Source organism: Piliocolobus tephrosceles, chromosome 1 (genome assembly GCF_002776525.5).
Source record: "Piliocolobus tephrosceles isolate RC106 chromosome 1, ASM277652v3, whole genome shotgun sequence".
Classification (NCBI taxonomy): Eukaryota; Metazoa; Chordata; class Mammalia; order Primates; family Cercopithecidae; genus Piliocolobus; species Piliocolobus tephrosceles.
In genome coordinates this window covers 114,412,131-114,429,918 of record NC_045434.1, presented here as the reverse complement: position 1 = coordinate 114,429,918, position 17,788 = coordinate 114,412,131, and the positions used below count along the sequence as shown (strand labels likewise).

The 17,788-nt window shown below is 35.4% G+C and overlaps 1 protein-coding gene across 11 annotated transcripts in view; it reads left to right on the top strand.

Moving 5' to 3' along the window:
* Positions 1-17,788, top strand: part of NTNG1 (netrin G1) — a 355,336-nt gene that overhangs the window by 146,588 nt on the left and 190,960 nt on the right. The gene's annotated exons all lie outside the window — the stretch shown is intronic.

Below are 17,788 nucleotides of genomic sequence, written 5' to 3'. Positions count from 1 at the left end.
GTAATCTCACTGGGTTTTTTAAAAAATATGTGTAATAACAGATTGAAGGAAAGAAAGAATCACCTCCAAAATGTTAACAGGTAAGTGTGCTGGCATAACTATGGGTGCTTTTTTCTCCATTACAATATTTTGCATATTCCAAGTTTACTTTAGTGAGCTTAGTAGACCAATATTAAAAAGTGAAGAATTACAAAGGGAAGGAAAATGCCTAATAGAATGAACTCTAATTCTTTGGTAGCTGTTGATTGATTGATTAGTCCACTGGTTTAGAATGATATACAGGGAGGAATACAGGATTCTAAATTTTATTTAGATTAGTCATGGATACATCTCAATGAATAATTTGTATCTCATTGTCAATCACATGTATAAAAATATTTTTGACCTATATTAAGTTTTGTGGGACATTTGAGAATTACTAATTTTTCCCCAAAATTGGGTTATTCTACTTGATGCAGTAGGAAAATAAGGATTAAACTCAGATACAACCTTGCACAACTATCCAGAATAATACAAAGTAGAGTGGATAAGTAATGTTACTCCTTTCTAGAGAATTATGCTCTATGATTTGAGAATACAAGAAAGCCTAACTCCAATCCATGCTAAGGAGGTGCATTTTCTCTGTTGTGTCTAGCTTTTAAATTTGATTTCACAAATGTTGGATTACATAGTTACTGATGATGAATCATAGGAAAAATGAACAGCTAAACAGCCTAATGCACCTTTTTGTAAAAGTGAAAGGAAATTAGGTTCCACTTCTCATTGTCATTTTTATTTATGTTAACTTTCTCCCTTTCAAAGGCTTGTATTCATACAAGGATTATTGAGAGCTAAGATGTGCATGAAAGAATGATCAAATACAACAGAAGTGAGTGCTGAATTTTATGGTAAGAATAAGGCAGCTTTTTAATATATGAAAATAGTGTTTCTGCATACAATCAGCAATTCTATTTGTGGTGCTTGACATTCAGTGTTAATCCACCAACTCTAAAGCTTATTAAAAATGGCAGGAGACACATTGGCAGCATAGAAGCAGGTCAGAAATTGTCGGAAACAATGAGAGCTTTATGATCAACCACAAAATTGTGCTTATTTTAGAAATCTGACTTTTGCATGGAATCCACAGGTATAGAATCAATACCCCACAAATAATGCAGACAATCCCAGCAGTACATTTCAAAGATCTCAAGTTGCGGGAGGGGGAAAAGAACCTTCATTTGTTGTTTTTTCCCTTTGTTCTCTTTTTATCTTGATGTGTGGCACTCGCTCCTCACCCCTACCTCTTGGAATTAGCAATAGAATTAACAATAAAAAAAAAAAAAAAAAGTCAGTCTTTCTTTCTAAAAGAAGGAAACACGTCAAAGAGACTATGAAGAGACTGTAGGAGATCTGCAGTCACTTTGTCATTTCTGAAGATGTTTGCTGCAAATTCCCTTAGGCGGACGTAAAGGCTATGAGTGCTGCTATTTCTATTGTAGCTTCTATATCAAATTCATCTAGGAGCCACTCCTAAACTCTAATTCCATAATTATCCAGGTGCCATGGGAAAATGAAAACTACTCAATGGTGTAGAAGTGGCTGAAGGTATGGGAGGATCATCTAATTCAGCGTGGCATTTTTTGTCTGCTACTTGCTAAATGAGTAAGATCTGAGGCCCTCTTTCATATTTCTCAGTAACAACTCTATGCTTTGTAGCATGTCTGACAGACAAGTCATCTCACTCCTGCCAACAATGATGAGCTATCCAAGTGATGCCTAAACCTTCTGCTGAAGAAATAGGAACAATGCAAGGAAAAATTAGTAAATTGAAGCTGACAGGATCTTGTAGAGAGTACCCATTAATGAACACCGTGGAGGATTGCATGCTTCCCATTCATTGTCTTTCTGTAATTTATATCCGATTTTCTACAGATTATGCAGAGGCATTATATGAATATTTGTTATAGCTACACATTTAGAGAAGCAAATAGAATTATTTAATAAATGAGTGAAAGTAAGAAAAGAGAAATGAATCGCAAAGTCACTTCCTGAGGGTGTATACTTCAACAAAGTTAAGTGCATTTTATGCTATTTGTCTGCTGGTAGTAAGTTTTTTTTACATAAAAGGGCTTACAAATAAATATTAATTCCTGGGTGTTGATGTGATTTATTGTAATGTCCATAATTTCCTTTATCTCAGTTCTGGAGATTTTGCCAAGAAAAGTGTAAAGTTCATCATCCAAATTTCAAAAGAATTAATGTATTTTTAGGCCAACAAAGATTTAGCATATTCAAATAATAACACTAAGCTTTGTATCCTTCACACAGCTATACAAGGTGTTTATACATTTATAAAAACTCTGTAAATCATGTGCAAAATTGTATAGCCATTTACAGCTGCATTTGGTTTTCTGAGGCATTTTGAAGGCTCATTTTTCTTTCACACGTAGAACACCTATTGATATAAAGGAATAATAAATGTATTTATTTATAAGAAGAATAGGGTGTTCTAGCTGTGGAGGCTACAGACCAAAAAATTGTGCATAGTGTATATATGGCTTTACATAAAGTATTACAATAAATTAGTTACTGTATTTTAAAGTATTTCCTCCTTCTCAACCAATAAAAAAAAAGGCGATGATAAAATACTATTTAAATAATTGACATAAAGTGCAACCAGTTCATCACTACTTTGTTTATTAAGTGTAACACAGAATACAGGTTACATGGCCCTTGGTTAATTGCTACATATTTTTTGGAGCATTAGCCTTCAAAGACTTTCCGCTGCTTGGCATGCATGCCAGAAATGTAGTCAAACTCATTTAAAACATAGTGCAGTGGCATGTGCCTGTAGTCCCAACTACCCAGGAGACTGAGGCAGAAGGATTGCTTTAGCCCAGGAGTTTGAGGCCAGCCCGGGCAATGTAGTGAGACATTGGTCTCTATAAAATAAACAAACAAAACTCTTTTAAATTTAGAGAGTTGATGGTAGGGAAAAAGATTGAAGATGGACATTTGCAATACATTTTGAAGACTTTGAATGTGAAGCTAGGGAGTATGACTTTTATTCTCTAGTGGGAAAGTAATGGTTAGGAGCAGAGATTTACAGTTCACTAAACACTTTATTTGAATTCCAGCTTTGCCATTAGTTGAGCTCTATGACCTGTGGCACTCTCAGTTGTAAAATGGGTACAATACTTCTTTTTTACGTTAGAATGAGGACAAGGAGGATATATAATATAAGGTAATGTAAGATAAAGATTGCACACTGTCTGGCACCTATGAAAGCTTAACAAATGACAGCTGTCAGTATTGGAACAACCTGGGACAATTTTGAGCATGAGAATACATAATTGCACCTATCATTTAGGAAGATTACTCTGACCACAGCGTGAAGGACAGAGTGAGTGAAGCCGAAAGGAAGGAAGAATAGAATTATAAAGATCATTACAATTATCCAAGCAGGCATTATTTAAAAACCTGAAGTAGGATACAGAAGGATAAATAAATGGCATCATAAAACAATAGCATCAATGGGGTGGGATAACTGATATGCAAATGAGGTAAAAGCAAGAGAAAAGATGACTTCAAAAATGTGAACATAGGGGTCTAGGAGGATGTTAACTCAAACTTGGAAACAGTGAAATGATAAAGTAGGGTTTGGAGTTTCCATGGGACATTCAGACTGGGATGTCTGGCTGGACCATTGAAAACGAGGACCTGTAGTATAGTGAAAAGGTTGGCTTTGGAGCCTGTATGTTTGAGAGGCATTTGCATTGAAGTACAAATGGAAGCCAAGAAATATATAACATGAATATTGTGAAATCATAGGGGGAAAGAGAAAAGGTCTAAAATCACACCACTGAGAAATTGTAACATTTATGATAGAGCAGGAAGATAATCAAATAGAGGTGCTAACTGTGTTATAAGAGTTGTTGAAAACATTTCAAGATAGCAGGAGAAAAGGGAGTATGGAAAGATGGTATAGAATGAAGCCAAATAATTTGCAATTAAATCATCTATATCCTTAGAGACTTCAGTTTCTATTGCAAGGGATTGACAAATGAGTGGGGATTGATTAAGAGGAAACAAGTATAAAATACTGCTCTGAGAAATTTGGTAGTTAATGGAAGTCAAGAAACGTTTATATTTTGAGAAGGTTTAATTTATGTATTTTATTCAAAGGTTATATATTCAATCTCATTGGATGAACATTGAAGTCTTTTCTGAATCAAGGTTCAATGATTGTCTTACTTTCCCTTCTTTCTAATTTCTCAATTTCATACATAAAGGTCAAGATAAGTTTTTTATGATACAAGTATTCACACAAGAAACCTCACTTTAATAAAGTATGACTTTCTCTAGTCAGTTGTATCTTCCATTGACCTCATGATTATTTCAGAATCTACACATTCCGCCTAACTCCTCTTCCTTTTCTTTATTCTCGTCAGTCTACTTCAGTGAGAAACACAGACCATCAGAAGTGCTGATTCTTTAAACTTTCCACCATCAAATCTAAAATCCGTATGTGTTCTGAATATCCTGGTTTTGCCTTCTCTCTTTTTACAATGGTCTTGGCTGATGCACTCACCTACTATGCTGGATTTCTCTCTCTCTTCATCAGGAACCTTGTGCTATTAGTTATTACCTCATCCCCGTGTATATGCAGCTTCACTTTGATGTCTTCCTGTCAGCCATCAAACAAGCTAAAATCGCAACGAAATATTTATGAAGTCCTCCCTTTACTACCTATCTCTCTCCAGCGTCTTTTATAAATAAGTTGCTGTTAATTTCAAAGCTTCATAAAGTTTGACCAATCTTTACCAGACAGATACTCGCCTTGTCTCCTGGCTTTGCGAGTGTCTCTGCTTGGAATGTCATTCCCACCTCTCGACTGCCCTTCCCACCCCAAGGTTTTTTATACTTATGTTGTCGTTCCCAACTTAAATATTGCTTCATTATAACAGTCTTTCTTTAACCCTAGCCCAGGCACTCTTCCTTATTCTAGGCCTTCTAGTCACCTCTTGTCTTTCTTTCGTAAAAGACCGTAAATTCCACAAAGAAGAGATAACGTGTCTTGTTCATTCTTATGTGGTGTATACTGCATACAGCCTGGCAGAGAGTAAGCCCTCATTAAATTTTTATTGAGTGTTCCCTGTAGTTTCTAATTAATACATTCCCTAGTACATTTATTATAATGTAATTTACGTAAAGAATTGATTTACATTCAGTTGATTTTTATATTAATTGATTTTTATACATTGATTTTTACAGTAAAGCAAGGAATATTTTCACATGAAATCATATTTTCCCACTAAGAACAATTATATTTTCAAATATGTTTCCGCTGAAAGAGTATTGACCTCAACATATGATAAAAACCATCCTCGACATTTCTGTATTTATTTCAACAAGCATTATTTCTCCACCATATGTATTTAATTTTTCAGTTTGTGCATTTAGTTCTCCTGTACCACTAATAACTTAGTCAACCAGACACATAATACATACATATTATGTGTCCTGTATTATGTGTCTGGTTGACTAAGCTATTTGTGTTATAGGAGATACCTATACCACTTAAGGGGAAACGTATTGAAATATAGAACAGAATTATTTCACAATTCACTGGGTGTTTTAGCTTACTCATGGCTTGAGAGCCTCAATGACCCTGCCTTCCAGCCACGTTTATTTTAGCAGAGCAGTACATATAGAAGAGTGAAACGAAGTACTAGAATAAAAAGAGTATGGTGATAGAAAGGTTCCTGAAGTGACAGCTAAAAGACTTGGACCCTGACCCTAACACAGTCACTGATTAGCTGTGTAGCCTTGACTAAGCCATTTTTTTTTGAATCTGCTTTATTTGCAAAATTAGTATAAATAATTTACACCTAATTTTTAAGACGATAAAATTGCCTTAAAAGTATTATATTCGTTAAGCATTGTGAGGGGTACCAGAATTCAGGCACAATCCTTATACACAAATATGTTATCTTCTTCATAGGGACACAAACCAGGAAGGTCTAAAATTAAATGAAAATGTGCTGTTGTATTTGAGGTGATTAAGTACCTAATGAAAAGAAGAGACCATCCATGCTATAACATATAAAGCCAGTAGAATTTCTCGTTAGATGGTAGGACCTCTTTCCTGTCAATACAATAATAATAAGATTGAGGGAAAAAAGCATGTGATTACATGCTTGTATGTAAAACCCACTCATGTATATATACTGAATAAAAGAAGGAAAGACCAGATGGGTTACTCAATGAATTAGATTGTTTAAATGTTGGTTACACATGTGGAGATATTTTAAAGTGTTATATATATACACATAGATATATGTATATACATGCACACAAATATATATGCATAGATAAATACAGTTGACTCTTGAACAACACACATTTAAACTGTGTAGGTCTACTTATACACAGATTTTTTTTTCTACCTCTGCCACCCCTGAGACTGCAAGACCAACCAATCCTTTGCCTCCCCTTCCTCAGCCTACTTAATGTGAAGACAATGAGGATGAAGACCTTTATGATGATCCATCCACTTAATGAATAGTAAATATGTGTTCTTTTCTTTATGATTTTCTTAACATTTTCTTTTCTCTAGCTTCCTTTATTGTAAGAATATAGTATACAATATATGTAACGTAGAAAATATGTGAAACCAATTGTTTATTTTATCAGTAAGGCTTTTGGTCAATGATAGGCTATTAATAGTTAAGTTTTGGGGAAGTCAGAAGTTATGTGTGAGGTTCTGATTGTGCCGGGGCCAGTGCCCCTAACCCATCTGTTGTTCAAGGATCAACTATACATGTACATATGTATATATAAATATATGCCTAGACAAATATGTATGTGTGTACATGTGTGTGTGTGTCTTTTTCATAAATGTATAAGGTTAGCATTTCACATAAAAGGAAAAATAAATAATTCAAGAAATATTGCTGATTTATCAACTGCTTGAAATATAGTAGAAATGTAGAATTTTTATATTATGCCCTCCCTCAAAATATGTTTCAAATGAATAAAAGATTAAATGATGCATTATATAAACTTAAAAGAAAATACATGTGAATATTTATATTTAGTTGGATGTGAATACATTTTCTAAATTCTATCTAAAACCAAAGGTAGGAGCCAGAAAGGAAAATAGTTTTTGGACATGACCTTGTTAAAATTTAAACTCTGTTACATCAAAAACATTTTCATTTAAGAAATATTCAAATGACAATCTAGAGACATTTTGCAATGTATATGACAGAGTTAATTATCTTAATAAAAGAACTCCTTAAAATTAACAATTAATAAGACAGAGACTTGTAACCAGAAGATTTTTTTCTTTTAAGTAAAGGCAAAGGGCTTAAATAAGAAATTTACAAAGAGAAGAGAGGAAGGCAATTGGTTGATAAACATAAAAAAACTGTTCTACTACATTAGTTCTTAAAATGCAGATAAAAACAAGATGCTTCCTGTTGATAAGGGTGTGAAGAAATGGTCACTCACAATCCTTGCTCGTGGGAGTATAAGTGTGGCCTTTCTAGCAGACAGTTTAGAAATACTAGTGTTGCCAGTGGCCAATCTGTGTGGGTCTGCAGCAACCTCAATTCTCACGTCCTCAGATGAAAATTCGACTGAGGGGCATAAGGCAGGCAGAAGGAGAGATGGAGGCAAGTTTTAGATCAGGAGTGAACATTTATTAAAAAGCTTTAGAGCACGAAATGTTACAGTAGATAGTTCCTCAGACACGAGCAGAACACCAGAGGGTTTCCCCCGCCCTACCCGACACACCAGGAATGTCAGGCGACCCTCAGGTGATGGTCAGGCAGTTGTTAAGCGGTTTCCCTAAAATAATAATTGGTCACTGCCAGCACCAGGGAAAGGCAGTCTCCCAACAAATAGAAGCACCTGAAGCTGGTGATCAGCACCTTCCCAGTAAGATCTCAGGAGCTGGGCAGATGGGCTCACACATGCTCACTAAGAGACAAAATGGCAGAGTTTAAATGGTATATTACCTCCTAGGGTCATTGAGTTGGTAAGGGAAGAATGCCTCAGTAAACACACTGCACATGCTCACCTCTCAAGTGCTTGCAGGCCACTGTGCATGCGGACAGCCCACCCCAGGGAAGAATCAAGGGAAATGGGAATGCAAGACCCTGAAAGTATGCCCACCTATAGAACCCCAAGTCAAAAGGTCAAACTGTGCACTTGTCTTTCAAGTTACCCCCATGGCCCGCTTCCAAGTGTAATTTCCTTCCTTTTGTTCCTGCTCTAAAACTTTTTAATAAACTTCCACTCCTGCTCTAAAACTTGCCTTCGTCTCTCCTTCTGCCTGATACCTTTCAGTTGAATTATTTCTTCTAAGGAAGCAAGAATTGAGGTTGCTGCAAACTCATACGAATTCACTGCTGATAACACTGTAAATATTAACAGCTTTTAAAATGTGTGTACCCATTGATCCAACAATTTTATCTTTAGGAATTTAAGAAATGATTAGAAATGTAACCAAAAATAAGTGTACAGATATGATCACTTAGGGGTTATTTACAATAAGGAAAAATGAGAAATGACTACCTAAGCATTTTGGCCAAGGTAGATTTAAAAAGTATGAAGAATTTTTTATAATCTTTTGTTAAAAGTAACTCTGTAGCATTCATCAAGAATGATATTTCTTAAATATTTATACTCTTTGACATATTGATTCATATTCTAGGAATTTTTCCTAAGGAAGCAATTGGAAAAACCGATAAGCTAAATTCATGAAGGCACTCATCGCAACATTATAACAATCTATAATCCACTGGATTATGAGCATTGGGTAAACCAATAATAGAGTCTTAAAATTGGGAAGTATGTGCCTATTAAAATGTTTTTTACACAATGTTCCCAATATCTTGGAAAGTTACATATGTGGAACATTAGAGTAAGAAAAGAGACTGTTCCTGGGTCCAAACCAGCACTCTGTCACCATCTATTCTGACTTCTCTAAGCTATAATTTCTTAATATATAAAGTGGGGGTATAATTGCTCAATACCTATAGGGATTTTGTGATGTTGTAAGGATTAAATGAGATGATGAATATAAAGTACTTATCAGAGGCACAAAGCACTCAATAAAAATTAACTTTTTTAATGGCATATAAGAGTCTATAAAAGGATGGCTATAACTGAATATAGAGTGAAATGATTTACTGCAGCATTAAAAGTGGTTATCTTGGAATGGTGCAGTTATAAGTGATTTTTTTTCTTGTGTATATTTTCCAGATTTCTTTACCTTCATGATTTTTTAAGTATATCATTTTTGTTTTTCGTTTTGTTTCCAAGTGGAAGATAGATAAAGGATTTTGAAAAGAAAAAGTAAATCAGACAGGCAGCAGCAGTAGCCAGGACCTGGACAACCAGGGCAGAGCCTCTGTCAGCCAGCACCATCTGCCACATAGCAAGTAGGCAGCATCCTGGACGAGGAGGTGTCTCCTAGTTGGCAGAGCAGTGGTTCTTCAGTCGTGGTGTGTATCCAACCAACAGTGGAGCCTGAGAACAACAGGGATGCCAGAGGCCCAAGTCCGGAGCTTTTAATTTGATAAGACTGAGGTGAGATATAAGTGCTTGAATTTTTAATAAAGACTCCACCTGTGATTCCAACTCATACCAAAATTTGAGAATCCCTAGGCTAGAGCATGATATGAATAAGGCCAAAGTTCCATGTTGCACCCCCGAGGGAGGCCCATAGTTAGCCGCTTTGTGTGCCTGCAGGCTGCATGCCTGTTCATTGCCATATGTCTAACCAAGCCTGGGCCAGTTCAGAGCATGAATAGAAAGGAGCAAATTACCTCCTTTCTTTTTTCCTTTCCACTTCCCTACCCCTCCACTACTAAACCTATAATCCAAAACATATGTCCTGTTATTAGTGAATCAGTAATAGCACCTTCACTAGACAGTAAGGGGGCACATTTTTTAAAGAAATGAGACCTAGACAGCTAAATATGGTGGTTGATGAAGATCAGACGAAGCACGCAATCTAAAAAAGTGGTCAGTTTGGTGAGGTCCGTGTTTAAGAGGGCAGAGTAGCTTTGCTTTTCCAGTAGACACAGAGATTAGTGAGAGTTTATAGTTCTTTTGTGTTCATCTGGAATCCCCCAGCATTTTCCTCATACTTTTGCTGGTATCATTTATCTACCATTTGGTGACATTACATTAAAATATAATGAGTTCTAGACCTGAGTTCATCTGAAGTTCAGGGTGTTGCAACATATAAAATGAGCTGACACCATGGGAGTCAAAAGCGTTTTCATCCAATACAATATCATCCTAAGTGCACCCAGTAAGTGAAATCTTTGCAACACTCAGACATCTGATTTTTACTTGCCCTTTTGCAAATTCCATTGATGTTTGCTTTTGAAAATAACTTTTAATTAAAATCATCCCATGGATTTTACACTGTGTTCAGTTTCTGACGTCAGAAGGTGGTTGTGTAATTACATTAGGGTTGGTTGGGATGTGCAGAAGAATCATTTGTGCTCTTGCCTTTTTAAAGTGGAGCCCAGTAGAGCAAATTGTATCTCTTGAATATTCCTGTAGGTCTCACCCAACTTTGCTTCTTTTCTTGTGGTTCCCTTTAGATGTGATTGTTTTAAGCTTCATTACTTACACCCTTTTGCTCATTCTTTGTGGATGTATCAGTTTTCACTTTGCTTCATATTAACAAATCGTCTTGCTTCTATGGTGGATTAAATAAGCCAACTTCTTTCAAAGGTTGGAAACCTTGCTGTTTGTCACAGTTTCCCTGTGCCATAATGAAGCTGCATTTCATGGCCTTTGGCTTATGCAATTGAAACCCAAAGAGAGCAATGGGTTTGTAGTGTAAGCATGAAGAAAACGGGTCCTAATATCTGCCGGCCTTAGCTCCAGTCACCTCTTCTTTGAATTCGAGTTATGGCAACACTCTGTTTTTTCATTTTTAAAATGAAGATGATAGTATGACTTTTGCAGGATTATTTATACATTAATAACAATGTACATAAGGAACCAGGGATATAGTAGGCATTTAATAAATTGTAGGCGTTGTTATGAATGCATAGAAAGTATATATATATATATATACACACACACATATATGTGAATTATATAAATGATGCAAAGCAGAAAAAACTAGCTAAAGTAAATGATGACAGAATCAAGAATCAAAATTGTGTTTCAAGTAGTATTACACTTAACAAAAGCAGGCCGCTAACTGCCTAATTCAGTGGGTATTTTAATATCTTTGTGCATTATAATTTACTGCCATATTTGTCCCTATTGACCACTTTCTGTCTCTTGTAACTTCGTATTCCCTTGACCCATTTTCTCCCTATTTTCTTCTAACCTCTTTGGCTCATCTGTCTTTGTCTCTTTTAAGTAAGTGGTGTCTGCCTCAGTTGATCCTCTTAACGGTAGTATTACTCAGGTTTCATCCTCAACCTTCCGATCTTTCCATTTCATGTAGTCTTTCATGGATTTGACTAATGATTCACTGGTAAACGTCGGATTCCCATTTATTGACTGTTACCTATCAATCCTGTACCAATATTCCAAAAGGGAACTTACTGAGTTTTCATACGCCTTCAATTAATTCTCCACCTGGGTGAATGATATCAGTATTTACACAGATACACAAACCAGAAATCTAGACTTTTCAGTGGAAGGAATCATAGGTGAACATCTTACTCAGGACCTAGAGGACAAATTTTTTTTTTTTTTTTTTTTTTTTTTGAGACGGAGTCTTTCTCTGTCGCCCAGGCTGGAGTGCAGTGGCCGGATCTCAGCTCACTGCAAGCTCCGCCTCCCGGGTTTACACCATTCTCCTGCCTCAGCCTCCCGAGTAGCTGGGACTACAGGCGCCTGCCACCTTGCCCGGCTAGTTTTTTGTATTTTTTTTTTTAGTAGAGACGGGGTTTCACCGCGTTAGCGAAGATGGTCTCAATCTCCTGACCTCATGATCCGCCCGTCTCGGCCTCCCAAAGTGCTGGGATTACAGGCTTGAGCCACCGCGCCCGGCCAACGACAAGTTTTAAGAATAGCTGCTTCAACATATGGAACATAATAACCAAGTACAATGTATGCACATTGCATGAAACCTGATTTGATAATCTAACTGGAAAAAGACAGTTTTTAAGCCCTAAGATAAATTTAAATAGGATTATGCGTTGTGGAATATTGGAGATTATTTTTTATTTTAATTTGATGTGATAATATAATTCCAGTTATATATATATAATATAAATATATACTATACATAACTATAAATATATGAAACAGATATTTATATGAATAGATATTATTTATATTAATACATGAAATATATATTTACATTTATATATACCATATATTTATACCTAATATATACTAATAAACTATAATATGTTAATATAATTGCAGTTATATATAATAATATTCCAATTATATATAGATTGCTCCAGTTACATTATATATTATATGTAATATAAAATATATATTATACATATATTATATATCTAAAACTAAAAGATAATAACCGAGGATGATTATATAAAGATAATCAGAGTACTTACCCTACAGGTTCCTTTTAAGACTTTACATGTCTTACTTATTTCAGTTTATTTCAGTACTTACACTGTGTTCAGTTTTTGTTTTCAGAAGGTGATTGTATAATTACATTAGGGCTGGTTGGAATGTTCAGAAGAATCATTTGTTCTCTTGCCTTTTTAAAGTGGAGCCCAGTGGAGCAAGTCCTATCTAGTAAGTACTCTGGTTATCTTTACAGATGAGGACACATACACACATACACACACGCACATATATGTATATAACATATAAGTATATACATATATATGTGTATATATGTATTCTCATCAGTTAAGGATGCATGTTGTAAATTTAAGACTGAAGGACCTGACATATTCTAGCAACAAATAAATTGAAAAGGTAAAGAAAAAACAGGGGCAGTGGTGATAGAAGATACAAGATGAGCAAAGTAGTGATAACTGTGAAAGTTCGGTGATAGGTGCATAGTAATTCACTATATGAGTCTACTTTATGTATGTTTGAAAATTTCTATTAAATGTCCAACAAAGGATATTTATGTGCACCCCACTCCAGTATACTGAATCAAGATCACCAGGAGTGTATCCCTGGAATCTGCATTCTTAAACAGTTCCCCAGGTGATTCTTATCTGCTCTACAATTTAAGAACCACTGTTGAGATTTAAGATGTCAGGATCATTTCTGTAATAAATTTGTCTCTCCCCCAAATAACAATTGCTGCTGTTGGAGACGTCCAAGAAAAATCTTAACTTCAGAGATGAAAATATCAACATATCAATCTCAAAGATGAAAAACACTAGCAGGAATTCTGCCACACAGCAGAGCCTAGTTACATTGTGGGGACATAAATCTGATCTATTTCATGAAATAGAAGTCACATTTTTAGAAATTACCTACTTTTTATTCCTAATGCAATAAAAGATGACATTGTCTCTATTGAGCAAAAGCAGACCTGGATAAGAAGAGCATGTTACATAATGAAAATGACAATAACTGAAATAAAAGTCTTATTTGAAAGTAGTAAAAAGCAGACCTGACATTGCAGATAATCAAATCAGCCATACCCAGAATACTGAGAAAATGAAATCATGGATTTTAAAAATGACTCAAAATATAATTGGCATAGAGGTCAGTCATGAAACTAAAACCTATAGACTCAACAAATGGATCAAAATTAATCATTAAAGTTATAACAAAATGTATTTCTGAATTCTGGGGATAAAACAACCCCAAAATAGTTGAGTTTATTATATCTCAGGTAATGTTAGTAATCAGGGTAATGACACAGAGTGTATCTTGTTATAATGTTTAAATTATTGGAGATAGTGGTGATGAATTCCATGTCTCAGAGCAGAAAAGTCGTTTTACTTCAACGGGAGTAAAAGTTACCTTTTTTCAAAGTGCTCATCTGTATTATCATAGACCTTAAGACAATGAAGCAACTGTAGTATTTCTGGGGTGAGGACAGGGAAATATTGAGTTGTTATTCATATAAAAAGAAACCACATGATAGGTAACATAGCAGAGAATATGCCATCCAAGAAGCTGTTTTGCCACAGTTATTCACCCATACAGTTAAAGTCACTGAAGAAGAAATCAAGAAAAGGGTCTTACATCTTTTGAGTCTTATTTTATGATAATATTCTATTGCATCAATCCTAAATTTAACCTTTCCTCCCACTTATCTTGTCATCACTGAAGTCAGGATGCAATCAATAGTGTCCTACAACTGCACTTTGACAGGTGGCAGTTGTGACACAGTTGTCATTGCCTGCACTTGCACACATCTGGCTGCAGTTCCTGCTGACATGATTGAACAAGGGCAACCCCTTGGTGCTTCAAATGAACCATTTCAGCATGATTGAAGAACGGAATATGAGTGCTGATTGTTGCCTGAAAACCTTCTACTGGCATCTTCTAGGAAGATCAAGAAAATATAAGCATCAAACTTACAAAATGATGTTAGCAGCTTGGGAGAAAAACCCTGCAGATGGTAAAAAGCACTTTGTGAAGAGTGTTGCTTTAAACTGTGGGTACATATGGGTAGTGTTGCTTTGGGTTATGGGTACATTATGCTATTCTCTCTATTCTTGGAAAGTTTTTGAAATTAAAAGTCTTCTTAAAAATCAGAAGAAGGAGAAGGAGAAGGTGGAGAAGGAGAAGGAGAAGGAGAAGGAGAAGGAAGAAAGCAGGGAGAAAGAAAAAGGAGATAATGCATTCCTAGTGCTCCTGATTGTCCAGATGATATTGAACAGAAAAGTACTGTCCAAAACATGTGGACAACTCAAAGTTGCAAAGTGGCACAGTAAAGTCAATCTAACCAACTAACTATATATGTTTCTTTTAATAGATGAACAAGAGTGGTGTCTGATACAAATCTGTACTTAAGTCATGTACTTAGGTCTGTACTTAAAAATCAAGTATAAAATAAAAATTGTAATAACAAAGCATTATGTCATAGTTTAATTTGAAGCATTTTTTTTTTCTTCCTTCCTGGTACTTCTCAAAATCAATGCTGTAGTGGATTCTATGAACTGTAGAAATAACTTATTTTTTAGGCACTTGCTATGTTCTGGTCACAGTTTTAAGGACTTTATGTGTCTTATTTATTTCTTAAATGGACCCTGTAGGGTAAGTACTCTGATTATCTTTACAGATGAGTAGATTGAAACATGAGGAGCTTAAGTAATGTGTCCAGTATCTCGTGGCTAATAAGCAGCAGAGCCAAGATTCAAATCCAAACAGTCTGACACCAGTGTCCAAGCCTGTAACTACTATATCAGTGCCTCAGAATGACTATATTGGGGGAATCATTGTGCTCACTTTATGAATGTACATATAAGCAACTAAGGCCAGGAGAAGTTAAGCAGCCTAACAAGAAGCGTGCAGTAAGTTAGTGGATAGTCTGTAATCTGATCTTGTTCTATGTACACACACACACACACACACACACACACACACACACACACACACTTCCCATTATTGCCACCACTGGAAGCAAAATTGAAGAAAACAGATGCAGTACATTTTAAAAGGGAGATTGTTGGCTGTTGGTTTATGTTATTTAATCATAACAACAGTGCTTCACGGCCATTGCCATTTTCCTTTGTGTAACAGCTGTAGAAATGAATTCTATAGAGCACAAGGAACTTGTGGCCAGTTCCAGAACTCTTCTATAGCAAAACAAGAATGCAGACCGAGGCATATTTGCCCCCAAAGCCTCATCGTCTTTGATTTTTCAAAAATAATTAAACGCGCCTACTGATGCTGAAAGGAAGAGTGTTGCTAAGCAGAGGTTGCACACTGGCAGCTTGCAGTTTGAATTTTGCCTATAGATGTGGTTGACTTGTCACATGCCACATTTTCTTTAAAAAACATGTCAATTTTTAAGTACTGAGAGATCACCTAAAATCTGGAATTTTGCAGCTTCTCTTGAAAAATGAGAGAATTTGGCAGTATTACATCTGAATCTCTGCCTGACAGTAACAGCTGGAGCTGAGTAGCCATTGCTCCCCTAATAAAGTTCCCCAGTTCGCCTCTGCCCCAACACTCAATTATTCTTACACACAGGTTGACACTGCCTTCCTGGCTTTTAGTTGGTGACCTCACATCTAAGTGGTTGTTATAATTAAGACAGCTATTTACTTCAAAACAATATACTTTGACAGTTGCAAGCAAGTATAAAAATGTGTAAGTTAGAAGGAGCAATGAGATCTGTTTTGTGATATCTAGAATTATATGTGGTAGTCCTTTCACAGAGAATTCAGATTAAGCAAATGATTCATCTCTTCTTTTTTAAAGTGGAGTGTAGTATTTATGTCTCCAGAATTTAAAAAAATTTACATTTTACTTTCACATTTTAAGATCCTGAAGATAGAGTTAATGTTAGCATTTTAAGACTTAGTAACTAATTACAATTGGATACTTAAATATTAATAATATTCATGAGAATCCATATTATATTTTAAAATGTATGTCAGCAAACTTATTTCAAGAGAATTTTAAGGGCTGTGGAGAAAAGAGATTTATAAATTCAAATAATTTCAGTGTCTGAATAGATTCTTTCCTTTTTTCTTTTTTTCTACCTAAAATCTTACGACTCTTTGACATAGTATTTTATTTTACTTAAAATATTCTGTATCTGACCCTAAGTAATTATCAATAGTAGAAAGAAAAGTAATGTTGATTTCTATACAGAAGACTTATCTGTGAACAAATGATTGGTGTATTGCTTTTAAAAATTTAATAACAACAATGCCATGTAATGTTTAGATTTATTTTTGATTATTAATCTGAAGGGGCATACATTTACATTAGCTTTAAAAGACTTCATATGCCATTGTTCAAGTTGATACTGGTACTTACCACTAACAGTTCACAGTGGCTAAGAGTGGTACTATAGGAGGCTAAAATTAATCCTGGACAAACACAGAAAGAAACAAGAGCAGAGGAGGAATGTGGAACAGCCTCCAAGATAGACTAAAGTTACATTGTGATAGGGAATATCCATCTAAAACATGATCTTCTTCTCCTCCGGGCTGTCTTGAAACCCATCTAATGTGTACTTCATCAGTAAAATGTAGGGAACATGCACCCTCAATATGTGCAATTTAGATAAAAATTGAATAAATTTTCCACTGCTGTAATGTATGTCATACATTATAAAGCATATCCTAATAAGAAATTTTAAAGTAGAAATAGATGTTCCAGTATTTTCCTCAACTCCCATAATGGACATTATATGGACTACTTTGTTCCTTCTTCTTCATTGTGATCATCCCACTTCTTTTCCAAATTCTATTCTATGCAACACAAGTTCAATGTCATTTTAATAAGAATTCCATGAGAGAATTTCATTTTCAAGTAAGGTTGGGAAATACTAGGTTAAAATTAGATAGGTTTTCTTTTTACATGACTTCTCATCTTTAATACAGAATCCTGTTGTGAATCTTTATGAGGGAGAGTGTCTATATGGCTAATATTCCTCCAAGATCTCTGGGAAATCCTGCTGTGTTCAAGTTTTCTGAAGATCACCTTTGCTTGCTGTTTGCCAGCTCTTTCCATAGGGTCTCCACTTAATCCCAGGAAGATCCTGGTAAACATTCCCAACCTCTTTATATTACAAACCTTTCATCTCACTGCACCTTCCCTTATTTCCTAGGACCAATGTCCACCCCTTTGTACTCGGAAGCTAAGATCATTTTGGATAAGCCCTACTCAGGGCTTAGCCTTTGCTCTGCTC